The sequence below is a fragment of the Camelus dromedarius genome, chromosome 9 (assembly GCF_036321535.1).
Source record: "Camelus dromedarius isolate mCamDro1 chromosome 9, mCamDro1.pat, whole genome shotgun sequence".
Classification (NCBI taxonomy): Eukaryota; Metazoa; Chordata; class Mammalia; order Artiodactyla; family Camelidae; genus Camelus; species Camelus dromedarius.
In genome coordinates, this window is record NC_087444.1 from 54,738,418 (window position 1) to 54,754,080 (window position 15,663).

Below are 15,663 nucleotides of genomic sequence, written 5' to 3' on the forward strand. Positions count from 1 at the left end.
GTGCCAGATAGAAATTCCTGCAGTTTTCACTGTAAAGCAGTGTTGGAGCTACTAACTCCCCATATAAATATATGGAGTGGAATTTGCTACTGAAAAGTAAATTTGTGTTCCCAACAAGCTAGGTGAAGGACGGCTTTCACACACACTTATCTCTCAGAACAGAGCATGTGGAGAGACGTTCGTTAATCTAGAACAAGGGAACGGGTTGCAGGAGAAACTTTTACTTTGGTTTCTCAGTCTGATTTATAGTGCCGGTTTGAATTTCCTGCAGGTTTCACTGTATAACCGAGTTGCAGCTTGTACCTCCCCATATATATTTATGGAGTGGAGTTTGCAACTGAAAAGAAACTTTGTGTTCCCAACAAGCTAGATGAAGGGCGGCTTTCACACACACTTATCTCTCACAACTGAGCATGTGGAGAGACTTTCGTTCATGTAGCACAAATGGAACGGTTTTCAGGAGAAACTTTTTCTTTGGTTTCTCATCTGTTTCTTAGTGCCGGTTTAAAGTTCCTGCAGTTTTCACTATAAAACCGATTTGGAGCTTATACCACCCAATATAAATGTATGGAATGGAGTTTGCAACTGAAAAGAAATTGGTGTTCCCAACAAGCTAGGTGAAGGACGGCTTTCACACACACTTATTTCTCACAATTAAGCATGTGGAGAGACGTTCTTTCATCTAGCACAAAGGAACTTGTTGCATAAGTAATTTTCTCTCGTTTCTCAGTCTGTTTCCTAGTGCCGGTTTGAAGTTCCTGCACTTTTCACTGTAAAGCAGAGTTGGAGCTAGTATCTTCCCATATATATGTATGGTATGGAGTATGCAACTGAAAAGAAAATTTGTTTTCCCAACAAGCTAGGTGAAGGACGGCTTTCACACACACTTATCTCTCACAACTGAGCATGTGGAGAGACGTACGTTCATCTAGCACAAAGGGAACGGGTTGCAGGAGAAACATTTTCTCTGGATCCTCAGTCTGTTTCATAGTGCCGGTTTGATGTTCCTGCAGTTTTCACTATAAAACCGAGTTGGAGCTTGTACCTCCACATAAAAATGTATGGAATGGAGTTTGCCACTGAAAAGAAACTTTGTGTTCCCAACAAGTTAGGTGAAGGACGGCTTTCACACACAATTATCTCTTACAACTGAGCATGTGGAGAGACGTACGTTCATCTAGCACAAAGGGAACAGGTTGCAGGAGAAATATTTTCTCTGGATCCTCAGTCTGTTTCATAGTGCCGGTTTGATGTTCCTGCATTTTTCACTATGAAACCGAGTTGGAGCTTGTACCTCCCCATAAAAATGAATGGAATGGAGTTTGCCACTGAAAAGAAACTTTGTGTTCCCAACAAGCAAGGTGAAGGAAGGCTTTCACACTCACTTATCTCTCACAACTGAGCATGTGTAGAGACGTTCGTTCATATAGCACAAAAGGAACGGGTTGCATGGGAAATTATTCTCTGGTTTCTTAGTCTGTTTTCTAGTGCCGGTTTGAATTTCCTGCAGTTTTCAGTGTAAAACAAGTTGGAGCTTGTACCTCCCCATATATATGTATGGATTGGTGTTTGCAACTTAAAAGAATTTTTGTGTTCCCAACAAGCTAGTTGAAGGACGGCTTTCACACACACTTTTCTCTCAGAACTGAGCATGTGGAGAGACGTTCGTACATCTAGCACAAAGGGAACGGGTTGCAGGAGAAACATTTTTACTGGTTTCTCAGTCTCTTTCCTAGTACTGGTTTGAAGTTCCTGCTGTTTTCACTGTTAAACAGAGTTGGCGCTAGTAACTCCCCATATATATTTATGGATTGGAGTTTGCAACTGAAAAGAAAATTTGTGTTCCCAACAAGCTAGGTGAAGTACGGCTTTCAATCATATATATCTCTCAGAATTGAGCATGTGGAGAGTCGTTCGTTCATCCAGCACAAAGGGAACGGTTTGCATGGGAAACTTTTACTCTGGTTTCTCAGTATGTTTCCTATTGCCGGTTTGAAGTTCCTGCAGTTTTCACTGTAAAACCGAGTTGGAGCTTGTACCTCTCCATATATATGTATGGAATGGAGTTTGAAACTAAAAATAATCTTTGTGTTCCCAACAAGCTAGGTGAAATACCACTTTCCCACACAATTATCTATCACAACTGAGCATGTGGAGAAACATTCGTTCATGTAGCACAAAGGGAACGGGTTGTAGGGGAAACTATTTCTCTGATTTCTCAGTCTGTTTCCTAGTGCCGGTTTGATGTTCCTCCAGTTTTCACTATAAAACCGATTTGGGGCTTGTACCACCCAATATGAAAATATGGAATGGAGTTTGCAACTGAAAAGGAACTTTGTGTTCCCAACAAGCTAGGTGAAGTTTGGCTTTCACACACACTTATCTCTCACACCTGAGCATGTGGAGAGACTTTCGTTCATGTAGCAAAAAGGGAACGGTTTTCAGGAGAAACTATTTCTCTGGTTTCTCAGTCTGTTTCTTAGTGCCGGGTTAAAGTTCCTGCAGTTTTCTCTATAAAACAGATTTGGAGCTTGTACCACAAAATATAAATTTATGGAATGGAGTTTGCAACTGAAAAGAAACTTTCTTTTCCCAACAAGATAGGTGAAGGACGGCTTTCACACACATTTATATCTCACAACTGAGCATGTGGAGAGACGTTCGTTCATCTAGCACAAAGGGAACGGGTTGCAGGAGAAAGTTTTTCACTGTTTTCTAAGTCTGTTTCCTAGTGCCGGTTTTAAGTTCCTGCAGTTTTCACTGTAAAACAGTTGTGGAGCTTCTACCTCCCCATATATATGTATCGAATGGAGTTAGCAACTGAAAAGATCCTTTGTGTTCCCAACAAGCTAGGTGAAGGACCGCTTTTCCACACACTTGTCTCTCACAACTGAGCATGTGGAGAGACATTCGTTCATCTAGCACAATGGGAACGGGTTGCAGGAGAAACTTTTACTCTGGTTTCTCAGTCTGTTTCCTAGTGCCAGATAGAAATTCCTGCAGTTTTCACTGTAAAGCATTGTTGGAGCTAGTAACTCCCCATATAAATATATGGAGTGGAAATTGCTACTGAAAAGTAAATTTGTGTTCTCAACAAGCTAGGTGAAGGACGGCTTTCACACACACTTATCTCTCAGAACTGAGCATATGGAGAGATGTTCGTTCATCTAGAACAAGGGAACGGGTTGCAGGAGAAACTAATAATCTGGTTTCTCAGACTGTTCCCTAGTGTCTGATTAAAGTTCCTGCAGTTTTCACTGTAAAACCGAGTTGGAGCTAGTAACTCCCCATATATATGTATGGAATGGAATTTGCAACTGAAACGAAAATTTGTGTTCCCAAAAAGCTAGATGAAGGACGGCATTCACACACACTTATCTCTCACAACTGAGCATGTTGAAAGACGTTCGTTCATCTAGCACAAAGTGAACGGGTTTCATGAGAAACTGTTACTATGTTTTCTCAGTCTGTTTCCTAGTGCCGGTTTGAATTTCCTGCAGTTTTCATTGTAAAACCGAGTTGGAGCTTGTACTTCCGCATATATATTAATGGAAAGGAGTTTGCAACTGAAAAGAAACTTTTTGTTCCCAAAAAGCTAAGTGAAGGACGGTTTTCACACACACCTATCTCTCAGAACGGAGCTTTTGGTGAGAAGTTCGTTCATCTAGCACAATGGGAAAGCATTGCAGGAGAAAATTTTACTATGTTTTTTCAGTCTGTTCCCTAGTGCTGGTTTGAAGTTCCTGCAGTTTTCACTGTAAAACCGAGTTGGAGCTTGTACCTCTCCATGTATATGTATGGAGTGGAGATTGCAACAGAAAAGAAACTTTGTGTTCCCAAAAAGCTAGGTGAAGGACGACTTTCACACACACTTATCTCTCAAAACTGAGCATGTGGAGAGACGTTCGTTCATCTAGCACAAAGGGAACGGGTTGCAGGAGAAACTTTTCCTCTGGTTTCTAAGTCTGTTTCCTAGTGCCGGTTTGAAGTTCCTGCAGTTTACACTGTAAAACCATTGTGGATCTTCTACCTCTCCATATATATGTATGGAATGGAATTAGTAACTGAAAAGAACCTTTGTTTTCCCAACAAGCTAGGTGAAGGACCGCTTTCCCACACACATGTATCTCACAACTGAGCATGTGGAGAGACTTTCGTTCATCCAGCACAAGGGAACGGGTTGCAGGAGAAACTATTACTCTGGTATCTCAGTCTCTTTTCTAGTGCCGGATAGAAGTTCCTGCATTTTTCACTGTAAAACCGAGTTGGAGCTTGTATCTCTCCATATATATGTATGGAGTGGAGTTTGAAACTGAAAAGAAACTTTGTGTTCCCAACAAGCTAAGTGAAGGACGGCTTTCACACACAATTATCTCTCAGAACTGAGCATGTGTTGAGACGTTCGTTCATCTAGCAAAAGGGAACGGGTTGCAGGATAAAGTATTACTCTGGTATCTCAGTCTATTTCCTAGTGCCGGATAGAAGTTCCTGCAATTTTCACTGTAAAGCAGTGGTGGAGCTTGTAACTCCACATATAAATGAATGGAGTGTAGTTTGCAACTGAAAAGAAGATTTGTGTTCCCAACAAGCTAGGTGAAGGACGGCTTTCACACGCACTTATGTCTCAAAACAGAGCATGTGGAGAGACGTTCGTTCATCTATCACAAGGGAACGGGTTGCAGAAGAAACTCTTACTCCGGTTTCTCAGTCTGTTTCTAGTGCCGGTTTAAGTTCCTGCAGTTTTCACTGTAAAACCGTGGTGGAGCTTCTACCTCCCCATATATATTTATGGAATGGAGTTTGCAACTTAAAAGAACCTTTGTGTTCCCAAAAAGCTAGGTGAAGGGCCGCATTCCCAAACACTTATCTCTCACAACTGAGCATGTGGAGAGACGTTCGTTCATCAAGCACAAAGGGAACTGGTTGCAGGAGAAACTTTATTTCTCGTTTCTCAGTCTGTTTCCTAGTGCCGGTTTGAAGTTCCTGCAGTTTTCACTGTAAAACAGAGTTGGGGCTTGTACCTCCGCATATATATTTATGGAAAGGAGTTTGCAACTGAAAAGAAACTTTGTGTTCCCAACAAGCTAGGTGAAGGAAGGCTTTCACACACACTTATCTCTCACAACTGAGCATGTGGATAGACGTTCGTTCATCTAGCACAAAGAGAACGGGTTGCAGGAGAAACTTTTTCTCTGGTTTCTCAGTCTGTTTCCTAGTGCCGGTTTTAAGATCCTGCAGTTTTCACTGTAAAATCGTGGTGGAGATTCTACCTCCCCATATATATGTATCTAATGGAGTTGGCATCTGAAAAGAAACTTTGTGTTCCCAACAAGCTAGGTGAAGGACGGATTTAACAGACACTTATCTCTCACAACTGAGCATATGGAGAGACGTTCGTTCATCTAGCACAAAGGGAACGGGTTGCAGGAGAAACTTTATTCTCGTTTCTCAGTCTGTTTCCTAGTGCCGGTTTGAAGTTCCTGCAGTTTTCACTGTAAAACCGAGTTGGGGCTTGTACCTCCGCATATATATTTATGGAAAGGAGTTTGCAACTGAAAAGAAACTTTGTGTTCCCAACAAGCTAGGTGAAGGAAGGCTTTCACACACACTTATCTCTCACAACTGAGCATGTGGAGAGAATTTCGTTCATCTAAAAACAAAGGGAACGTGTTGCAGGGGAAACTTTTACTCTGGTTTCTCAGTCTGTTTCCATTTTCCGGTTTGAAGTTCCTGAATTTTTCACTGTAAATCCGAGTTGGAACTTGTACATACCCATATATGTGTATGGAGTGGAGTTTGCAACTGAAAACAAACTTTGTGTTCCCTATAAGATTGGAGAAGGCGGCATTCACACACACTTATCTCTCACATCTGAGCATGTGGAGAGACGTTCATTCATCAAACACAAAGGGATTGGTTCGCAGGAGATACTTTTACTCGGAATTCTCAGTCTGTTTCCTTGTGCCTGTTTGAAGTTCCTGCAATTTTCTCTGTAAAACAGAGTTGGAGCTTGTACTTCTCCATATATAGGTATGGAGTGGAGTTTGAAACTGAAAAGAAACTTTGTGTTCCCAACAAGATAGGTGAAGTACGGCTTACACACACTTATCTCTCAGAACTGGGCATGTGTTGAGACGTTCGTTCATCTAGCACAAGGGAACGTGTTGCAGGAGAAACTATTGCTCTGGTATCTCAGTCTATTTCCTAGTGCCGGATAGAATTTCCTGCAGTTTTCACTGTAAAGCAGTGTTGGAGCTTGTAATTCCACATATAAATGAATGGAGTGTAGTTTGCAACTGAAAAGAAATTAGTGTTCCCAACAAGCTAGGTGAAGGAAGTCATTCACACACACTTATCTCTCAGAACAGAGCTTGTGGAGAGACGTCCGTTCATCTAGCACAAGGGAACGGGTTGCAGAATAAACTATTACTCTGGTTTCTCAGTCTGTTTCCTAGAGTCGGATTGAAGTTCCTGCATTTTTCACTGTAAAACCGAGTTGGAGCTTGTACCTCTCCATATATATGTATGCAGTGGAGTTTGCAACTGAAAAGAAACTTTGTGTTCCCAACAAGCTAGGTGAAGGACGGCTTTCACACACACTTATCTCTCAGAACAGAGCATGTGGAGAAACGTTCGTTCATCTAGCACAAGGGAACGGGTTGCAGAAGAAACTATTACTCTGCTTTCTCAGTCTGTTTCCTAGAGTCGGATTGAAGTTCCTGCAGTTTTCACTGTAAAACCGAGTTCGAGCTTGTACCTCTCCATATATATGTATGGAGTGGATTTAGAAACTGAAAAGAAGCTTTGTGTTCCCAACAAGCTAAGTGAAGGACGTCTTTCATACACAATTATCTCTCAGAACTGAGCATGTGTTGAGACGTTCGTTCATCTAGAACAAGGGAACTCGTTGCAGGAGAAACTATTACTCTGGTATCTCAGTCTATTTCCTAGTGCCAGATAGAAGTTCCTGCAGTTTTCACTGTAAAGCAGTGTTGGAGCTTGTAATTCCACATATAAATGAATGGAGTGTAGTTTGCAACTGAAAAAAAATTAGTGTTCCCAACAAGCTAGGTGAAGGAAGGCATTCACACACACTTATATTTCAGAACAGAGCATGTGGAGAGACGTCCGTTCATCTAGCGCAAGGGAACGGGTTGCAGAAGAAACTATTACTCTGGTTTCTCAGTCTGTTTCCTAGAGTCGGATTGAAGTTCCTGCAGTTGTCACTGTAAAACAGAGTTGGAGCTTGTACCGCTCCATATATATGTATGCAGTGGAGTTTGATACTGAAAAGAAACTTTGTGTTCCCAACAAGCTAGGTGAAGGACGGCTTTCACACACACTTATCTCTCACAACTGAGCATGTGGAGAGACGTTCGTTCATCAAGCACAAAGGGAACGTGTTGCAGGAGAAACTTTTACTATGTTTTCACAGTCTCTTTCCTAGTGCCGGTTTGAAGTTCCTGCAGTTTTCACTGTAAAACCGAGTTGGAGCTTGTACTTCTCCATATATATGTATGGAGTGGAGTTTGCAACTGAAAAGAAACTTTTTGTTCCCAACAAGCTAAGTGAAGGACGGCTTTCACACACAATTATCTCTCAGAACTGAGCATGTGTTGAGACGTTCGTTCATCTAGCACAAGGGAACGGGTTGCAGGAGAAACTATTACACTGGTATATCAGTCTGTTTCCTAATGTCACATTGAAGTTCCTGCAATTTTCACTGTAAACCGAGTTGGAGCTTGTACTTCTCCATATATATATATGGAGTGGAGTTTGCAACTGAAAAGTCTCTTTGTGTTCCCAACAAGCTATGTGAAGGACGGCTTTCACACACACATCTCTCTCACAACTGAGCATGTGGAGATACGTTCGTTCATCTAGCACAAACGGAACGGGTTGCAGTAGAAACTATTTCTCTGGTTTCTCAGTCTGTTTCTTAGTGCCGGTTTTAAGTTCCTGCAGTTTTCACTGTAAAACCGTGGTGGAGCTTCTACCTCCCCATATATATGTATGGAATGGAGTTTGCAACCTAAAAGAAACTTTGGGTTCCCAAAAAGCTAGGTGAAGTACCGTTTTCCCACACACTAATATTTCACATCTGAGCATGTGGAGATACGTTCGTTCATCTAGCACAAATGGAACGGATTGCAGGAGAAACTTTTTCTCTGGATTCTCAGTCTCTTTCCTAGTGCCGGTTTGAAGTTCCTGCAGTTTTCACAATAAAACCGAGTTGGTGCTTGTACCTCCCCATATAAATATATGGAATGCAGTTTGCGACTGAAAAGAAACTTTGTGTTCCCAACAAGCAAGTTGAAGGACGGCTATCACACACAGTTATCTCTCACAACTGAGCATGTGGAGAGACGTTCGTTCATCTAGCACAAAGGGAACGGGTTGCAGGAGAAACTTTTACTATGTTTTCTCAGCCTCTTTCCTAGTGCCGGTTTGAAGTTCCTGCAGTTTTCACTGTAAAGCAGATTTTGTGTTAGTAACACCCCATATATATGTATGGTTGGAGTTTGCAACTGAAACGAAAATTTGTGATCACAAAAAGCTAGGTAAAGTACGGCTTTCACACACACTTATCTCCCACAAATGAGCATGTGGAGAGACGTTCGTTCATCTAGCACAAATGGAACTGGTTGCATGAGAAATTTTTACTATGTTTTCTCAGTCTCTTTCCTAGTGCCGGTTTGAAGTTCCTGCAGTTTTCACTGTAAAACCGAGTTGGAGATTGTACTTTTCCATATATATGTATGGAGTGGAGTTTGCAACTGAAAATAAACTTTGTGTTCCCAACAAGCTAAGTGAAGGACGGCTTTCACACACAATTATCTCTCAGAACTGAGCATATGGAGAGACGTTCGTTCATTTAGCACAAGGGAATGGGTTGCAGGAGAAACTAATACTCTGGTTTCTCAGCCTGTTTCCTAGTGTCGGATTCTATTTCCTGCAGTTTTCACTGTAAAATCGAGTTGGAGCTTGTACTTCTCCATATATATATATATGGAGTGGAGTTTGCAAATGAAAAGAAACTTTGTGTTCCCAACAAGCTAGGTGAAGGACGGCTTTAACAGACACATATCTCTCACAACTGAGCATGTGGAGAGACGTTCGTTCATCTAGCACAAAGGGAACGGTTTGCAGGAGAAACTTTTTCTCCGGATTCTCAGTCTGTTTCCTAGTGGCGGTTTGATGTTCCTGCAGTTTTCACTGTAAAACCGAGTTGGAGCTTGTACTTCACCATATATATGTATGGAGTGGAGTTTGAAACTGAAAAGAAACTTTGTGTTCCCAACAAGATAGGTGAAGTACGGCTTACACACACTTATCTCTCAAAACTGAGCATGTGGAGAGACGTTCGTTCATCTAGCACAAAGTGAACGGGTTGCAAGTGAAACTTTTTCTCTGGTTTCTCAGTCTGTTTCCTAGTGCCGCTTTGAAGTTCCTGCAGTTTTCTCTGTAAAACCGTGGTGGAGATTCTACTCTCCATATATATGTATGGAATGTAGTTTGCTACTTAAAAGAAACTTTGTGTTCCCAACATGCTAGGTGAACGACCGCTTTCCCACACACTTGTCTCTCACAACTGAGCATGTGGAGAGACTTTCGTTCATCTAGCACAAAGGGAACCGGTTGCAAGAGAAACTTTTTCTCTGGTTTCTCAGTCTGTTTCCTAGTGCCGGTTTGAAGTTCCTGAAGTTTTCACTGTAAAACCGTGATGGAGATTTTACCTCCCCATATATATGTATGGAGTGGAATTTGCAACTGAAAAGAAACTTTGTATTCCCAAAAGATAGTTGAAGGCGGCATTCACACACACTTATCTCTCACAACTGACCATGTGGAGAGACGTTCGTTCGTCTAGCACAAAGGGAAACGGTTGCAGGAGAAAGTTTTACTCTGATTACTCAGTCGGTTTCCTAGTGCCGGTTTGAAGTTCCTACAGTTTACACTATAAAACCGAGGTGGAGCTTCTACCTCCCCATATATATGTATGAAATGGAGTTTCCAACTTAAAAAAAAAACTTCGTGTTCCCAACAAGCTAGTTGAAGTACGGAATTCAAACACACTTTTCTCTAAGGACTGATAATGTGGAGAGACGTTCGTTCATCTAGCACAAATGGAACTGGTTGCATGAGAAACTTTTACTATGTTTTCTCAGTCTCTTTCCTAGTGCCGTTTTGAAGTTCCTGCAGTTTTCACAAAAAAACCGAGTTGGTGCTTGTACCTCCCCATATAAATATATGGAATGCAGTTTGCGACTGAAAAGAAACTTTGTGTTCCCAACAAACAAGTTGAAGGACGGCTATCACACACAGTTATCTCTCACAACTGAGCATGTGGAGAGACGTTCGTTCATCTAGCACAAAGGGAACGGGTTGCAGGAGAAACTTTTACTATGTTTTCTCAGTCTCTTTCCTACTGCCGGTTTGAAGTTCCTGCAGTTTCACTGTAAAACCTAGTTGGAGCTTTTACTTCTCCATATATATGTATGGAGTGGAGTTTGCAACTGAAAAGAAACTTTGTGTTCCCAACAAGCTAAGTGATGAAGGCTTTCACACACAATTATCTCTCAGAACTGAGCATGTGTTGAGACGTTCGTTCATCTAGCACAAGGGAACGGGTTGCAGGAGAAACTATTTCTCTGGTTTCTCAGTCTGTTTCTTAGTGCCGGTTTTAAGTTCCTGCAGTTTTCACTGTAAAACCATGGTGGAGCTTCTACCTCCCCATATATATGTATGGAATGGAGTTTGCAACTGTAAAGAACCTTTGTGTTCCCAAAAAGCTTGGTGAATTACCGCATTCCCACACACTTATATTTCACAACTGAGCATGTGGAGAGACGTTCGTTCATCTAGCAGAAAGGGAACGGGTTGCAGGAGAAACTTTTCTCTGGATTCTCAGTCTGTTTCCTAGTGCCGGCTTGAAGTTCCTGCAGTTTTCACAATAAAACCGAGTTGGAGCTTGTTCCTCCACATATAAATGTATGGAATGCAGTTTGCAACTGAAAAGAAAATTTGTGTTCCCAACAAGCTAGGTGAAGTACGGCTTTCACACACAATTTTCTCTCAGAACACAGCATGTGGAGAGACGTTCGTTCATCTAGCACAAGGGAACAGGTTGCAGAAGGAACTATTACTCTGCTTTCTTAGTCAGTTTCCTAGAGTCGGATTGAAGTTCCTGCAGTTTTCACTGTAAAACCGAGTTGGAGCTTGTACCTCTCCATATATATGTATGGATTGGAGTTTCAATCTGAAAAGAAACTTTGTGTTCCCAACAAGCTAAGTGAAGGACGGCTTTGACACACAATTATCTCTCAGAACTGAGCATGTGTTGAGACGTTCGTTCATCTAGCACAAGGGAACGTGTTGCAGGAGAAACTATTACTCTGGTATCTCAGTCTATTTCCTAGTGCCGGATAGAATTTCCTGCAGTTTTCACTGTAAAGCATTGTTGGAGCTTGTAACACCACATATAAATGAATGGAGTGTAGTTTGCAACTGAAAAGAAATTTGTGTTCCCAACAAGCTAGGTGAAGGACGGCATTCACACACACATATCTCTCAGAACAGAGCATGTTGAGAGACGTCCGTTCATCTAGCACAAGGGAACGGGTTGCAGAAGAAACTATTACTCTTGTTTCTCAGTCTGTTTCCTAGAGTTGGAATGAAGTTCCTGCAGTTTTCACTGTAAAACCGAGTTGGAGCTTGTACCTCTCCATATATATGTATGGAGTGGAGTTTGAAACTGAAAAGAAACGTTGTGTTCCCAAAAAGCTAGGTGAAGGACGGCTTTCACACACACTTATCTCTCACAACTGAGCATGTGGAGAGACGTTCGTTCATCTAGCACAAAGGGAACGGGTTGCAGTAGAAATTATTTCTCTGGATTCTCAGTCTGTTCCTTAGTGCCGGTTTTAAGTTCCTGCAGTTTTCAATGTAAAACCGTGGTGGAGCTTCTACCTCCCCATATAAATGTATGGAATGCAGTTTGCGACTGAAAAGAAACTTTGTGTTCCCAACAAGCAATTTGAAGGACGGCTATCACACAAAGTTATCTCTCACAACTGAGCATGTGGAGAGACGTTCGTTCATTTAGCACAAAGGGAACGGGTTGCAGGAGAAACTTTTACTATGTTTTCTCAGTCTCTTTCCTAGTGCCGTTTTGAAATTCCTGCAGTTTTCACTGTAAAGCAGATTTTTGTTAGTAACACCCCATATATATGTATGGTTGGAGTTTGCAACTGAAACGAATATCTGTGATCACAAAAAGCAAGGTAAAGTACGGCTTTCACACACAATTATCTCCCACAACTGAGCATGTGGAGAGACGTTCGTTCATCTAGCACAAATGGAACTGGTTGCATGAGAAACTTTACTATGTTTTCTCAGTCTCTTTCCTAGTGCCGGTTTGAAGTTCCTGCAGTTTTCACTGTCAAACCGAGTTGGAGATTGTACTTTTCCATATATATTTAAGGAGTGGAGTTTGCAACTGAAAAGAAACTTTGTGTTCCCAACAAGCTAAGTGAAGGACGGCTTTCACACACACTTATCTCTCACAACTGAGCATATGGAGAGACGTTCGTTCATTTAGCACAAGGGAACGGGTTGCAGGAGAAATTAATACTCTGGTTTCTCAGCCTGTTTCCTAGTGTGGGATTGTATTTCCTGCAGTTTTCACTGTAAAATCGAGTTGGAGCTTGTACCTCTCCATATATATATATGGAGTGGAGTTTGCAAATGAAAAGAAACTTTGAATGTTCCCAACAAGCTAGGTGAAGGACGGCTTTCACACACACTTATCTCCCACAACTGAGCATGTGGAGAGACGTTCGTTCATCTAGCAAAATGGGAAAGCTTTGCAGGAGAAACTTTTAGTCTGGTTTCTCAGTCTGTTTCCTAGTGCTGGTTATGAAGTTCCTGTAGTTTACACTATAAAAACGAGTTGGAGCTTATACCTTTCCATATATATGTATTGAGTGGTGTTTGCAACTGAAAAGAAACTTTGTGTTCCCAACAAGCTAGGTGATGGACGTCTTTCACACACACTGATTTCTCACAACTGAACATGTGGAGAGAATTTCGTTCATCTAGAACAAAGGGAACGTGTTGCAGGAGAAACTTTTACTCTTGTTTCTCAGTCTGTTTCCTTTTTCCGGTTTGAAGTTCCTGAAATTTTCACTGTAAAATCGAGTTGGAAATTGTACCTCCCCATATATATGTATGGAGTGGAGTTTGCAACTGAAAAGAAACTTTGTGTTCCCAACAAGCTAGGTGAAGGACGGCTTTCACACACAATTATCTCTCAGAACTGAGCATGTGTTGAGACGTTCGTTCATCTAGCACAAGGGAACGGGTTGCAGGAGAAACTATTACTCTGTTATCTCAGTCTATTTTCTAGTGCCGGATAGAATTTCCTGCAGTTTTCACTGTAAAGCATTGTTGGAGCTTGTAACACCACATATAAATGAATGCAGTGTAGTTTGCAACTGAAAAGAAATTTGTGTTCCCAACAAGCTAGGTGAAGGACGGCATTCACACACACATATCTCTCAGAACAGAGCATGTTGAGAGACGTCTGTTCATCTAGCACAAGGGAACGGGTTGGAGAAGAAACTATTTCTCTGGTTTCTCGGTCTCTTTCCTAGTGCCGGTTTGAAGTTCCTGCAGTTTTCACTGTAAAGCAGAGTTGGAGCTAGTAACAACCCATATATATGTATGGATGGGAGTTTGCAACTGAAACGAAAATTTGTGATCCCAAAAAGCTAGCTAAAGTACGGCTTTCACACACACTTATCTCTCACAACTGAGCATGTGGAGAGAGGTTCGTTCATCTAGCACAAATGGAACTGGTTACATGAGAAACATTTACAATGATTTCTCAGTCTCTTTCCTAGTGCCGGTTTGAAGTTCCTGCAGTTTCACTATAAAACCGAGTTGGAGCTTGTACTTCTCCATATATATGTATGGAATGGAGTTTGCAACTGAAAAGAAACTTTGTGTTCCCAACAAGCTAAGTGAAGGAAGGCTTTCACACACAATTTTCTCTCAGAACTGAGCATGTGTTGAGACGTTCGTTCATCTAGCACAAGGGAATGGGTTGCAGGAGAAACTATTACTGTGGTTTCTCAGTCTGTTTCCTAGTGTCGGATTGAAGTTCCTGCACTTTTCACTGTAAAACCGAGTTGGAGCTTGTACCTTTTCATATATCTATATGGAATGGAGTTTGCAAATGAAAAGAAACTTTGTATTCCCAAAAAGCTAAGTGAAGGAAAGCTTTCACACACAATTATCTCTCAGAACTGAGCATGTGTTGAGACGTTCGTTCATCTAGCACAAGGGAACGGGTTGCAGGAGAAACTATTTCTCTGGTTTCTCAGTCTGTTTCTTAGTGCCGGTTTTAAGTTCCTGCAGTTTTCACTGTAAAACCATAGTGGAGCTTCTACCTCCCCATATATATGTATGGAATGGAGTTTGCAACTGAAAAGAAACTTTGTGTTCCCAAAAAGCTTGGTGAATTACCGCATTCCCACACACTTATATTTCACAACTGAGCATGTGGAGAGACGTTCGTTCATCTAGCACAAAGGGAAAGGTTTGCAGGAGAAACTTTTACTCTGGATTCTCAGTCTGTTTCCTAGTGCCGGTATGAGGTTCCTGCAGTTTTCACAATAAAAACGAGTTGGAGCTTGTTCCTCCACATATAAATGTATGGAATGCAGTTTGCGACTGAAAAGAAAATTTGTGTTCCCAACAAGCTAGGTGAAGGACTGCTTTCACACACACTTTTCTCTCAGAACAGAGCATGTTGAGAGACGTCCGTTCATCTAGCACAAGGGAACGGGTTGCAGAAGAAACTATTACTCTGGTTTCTCAGTCTGTTTCCTAGAGTCGGAATGAAGTTCCTGCAGTTTTCACTGTAAAACCGAGTTGGATCTTATACCTCTCCATATATATGTATGGAGTGGAGTTTAAAACTGAAAAGAAACTTTGTGTTCCCAACAAGCTAGGTGAAGGACGGCTTTCACACACAATGATCTCTCACAACTGAGCATGTGGAGAGACGTTCGTTCATCTAGCACAAAAGGAACGGTTTGCAGGGAAATTATTTCTCTGGTTTCTCAGTCTGTTTCTAGTGCCGGTTTAAGTTCCTGCAGTTTTCACTGTAAAACCGTGGTGGAGCTTCAACTTCCCCATATATATTTATGGAATGGAGTTTGCAACTTAAAAGTACCTTTGTGTTCCCAACAAGCTAGGTGAAGTGCCGCATTCCCACACACTTATCTCTCACAACTGAGCATGTGGAGAGACGTTCGTTCATCAAGCATAAAGGGAACGGGTTGCAGGAGAAACTTTTACTATGTTTTCACAGTCTCTTTCATAGTGCCGGTTTGAAGTTCCTGCAGTTTTCACTGTAAAACCGAGTTGGAGCTTGTACTTCTCCATATATATGTATGGAGTGGAGTTTGCAACTGAAAAGAAACTTTGTGTTCCCAACAATCTAAGTGAAGGTCGTCTTTCACACACACTTATCTCTCACAACTGAGCATGTTTTGAGACGTTCTTTCATCTAGAAAAAGGGAATGGGTTTCAGGAGAAACTATTACTCTGGTATCTCAGTCTGTTTCCTAATGTCAGATTGAAGTTCCTGCAATT